The sequence below is a fragment of the Egretta garzetta genome, unplaced genomic scaffold (assembly GCF_000687185.1).
Source record: "Egretta garzetta isolate BGI_Z169 unplaced genomic scaffold, ASM68718v1 scaffold18, whole genome shotgun sequence".
NCBI classification, from domain to species: domain Eukaryota; kingdom Metazoa; phylum Chordata; class Aves; order Pelecaniformes; family Ardeidae; genus Egretta; species Egretta garzetta.
In genome coordinates this window covers 4,155,701-4,157,487 of record NW_009260616.1, presented here as the reverse complement: position 1 = coordinate 4,157,487, position 1,787 = coordinate 4,155,701, and the positions used below count along the sequence as shown (strand labels likewise).

The 1,787-nt window shown below is 38.6% G+C and overlaps 1 long non-coding RNA gene across 1 annotated transcript in view; it reads right to left on the bottom strand.

The window, feature by feature from the left end:
- Positions 1-1,060, bottom strand: part of LOC118452930 — a 4,011-nt gene extending 2,951 nt beyond the window's left edge. The window contains exon 1 of the long non-coding RNA XR_004842812.1: positions 902-1,060. This is a non-coding gene — a long non-coding RNA (uncharacterized LOC118452930). The remainder of the gene's footprint in view (positions 1-901) is intronic.
- Between the last annotated feature and the right edge of the window lie 727 nt (positions 1,061-1,787).

Sequence of the window (1,787 nt, the reverse complement as noted above, 5' to 3'; positions counted from 1 at the left end):
TTGTGCAAGAGAGCAAATTGCTACTGGCAAGAGAAGCTATATTCCTTGATTGTTGTGCATATTGGCAATAAACCCATATTTTCCATCAATGAAGACTTTTAAATTTAGTTTTCAAGGTAAAAGGGAAAGAAAACATGTTCAGCATGAGAAATACACTAGGAGGAATGAACAGATAGTACTGTAAATAGGAAGAGGTCAGGCCTTTTCTCCTACTTGCTGATTTCTTCTCAGAGGTTCATTAGAACAATGCCTAAAAATGCTGAACAATTTGTAAAGGCTGATTAAAACGCAATACAGAGTCATTTTAGAAAAGTTGGGTTATATGTGACCACAGAGAAATAAATGAAATGTACTAGGAATGTAAAAATATTTCTGCCTGTCATTTGACCTTTCCTATTTTCCAGTTCAGTAGAATTAAAGGGGCTTCGTGGGTCCCTTCAGCTCCATCGTTTTCTGTTTGGCCACAGCTTTTAGAGGATCTAAAATTGCCAGGTATTTTTCTGGACAAGAACTATGAGCCAGGGGCTGCTTGCCATGCAGGTTTCTTAGACAAAGAAGTAAAGCACAGACTGATTAAATGACTCGCACAAGGCAATATGGGAAACCTGGAGCAGAACTGAGAAAGAAACCCATGCCTCCCAGCCAGGATTCAGCACCATAACACCTAGACCACACTTTTATCACTACCTCAGTGTTATCACAAAAACAGAACAGGAATTAAATTCTGACAAATAATCAATTATATAAGCATGGCAATCTGTCCCAGGGAAAGTATGTTTTAATCACCATTTCCCTCCAGTCTTCAGCCAAAGGCCTGATGGCTATGTTATTGCAAATCAAGAGCTCAGATGTGGCAGAATAATGCAGAAAAAGTTACAAATTCTTTGGTGTTATGACTTACCTGCACTTCATTGAGGATAAAAAAATGTAGTAATTGTCCTCTGCATAACCGAAAGGCTAAAGCTCCTGGGAAATTCAGGGGATGATTTCTGATTTTTAACTGCTTGTTGCTTCCCAGCTCCTGGTGTGCTCTTAAGGACAGGAGAACCACTGCTGGCTGGTCACTCTTTTGAAATGATAATGAAAAAGTTAATTCTCTTGGAACTAATCAGGTGTTATACACTGTTCTACAATTATTCTACTGAACAAAGGTCTGTCTAAAGCAAAATTAGTCTAACACCTGTAAATGACGCAGTCACATGTATTTTCAGTTGTCACAAATAAGAGATGTAGTCACCTTCTGAGCATCAATTTTTGCTGTATGGTTTTGTGGAAATAGTTGTTTTCAAAACTCGTAAGATCTCTCTCTGTGTCCATTTAATATCACCTGTTCTGAAAAAAGACATTAACACTTTGGGAAAGATACAGAGCTCATTGCTTGTAATGAGGACTGCCCAGTAGTGGGATGAGTTCAAAGGATCCCTGCCTTTTTTAATTCAAGACTGAATGGCATTACATCTTCTTTTGAATGCTGGGCTATAAAACCATCTGCCCATACAGCTGTTGTAGCTTTCTCATTATTTTAGACTGCATACTATGTGTTTGTTACTTTAAATTACAGTGCTGTAATTCACACCCACTGGCATGAGAGATGGAAACTGAAAAATCTTAATGCCTACTAAAGGCTGATGCGCTCAAGGAAGAGCAAGGAGCATAAACAAGTTGGCATTAATGCCCTTGTCAGTGAGTTTTTTACAGCAGGTGGGTTGAAACTTGTGCTTGTTGATGATAGATATATTAAATCATCATGTCTGGAAGCCTTGACTCAACACCTCTCAGTTGCAAGG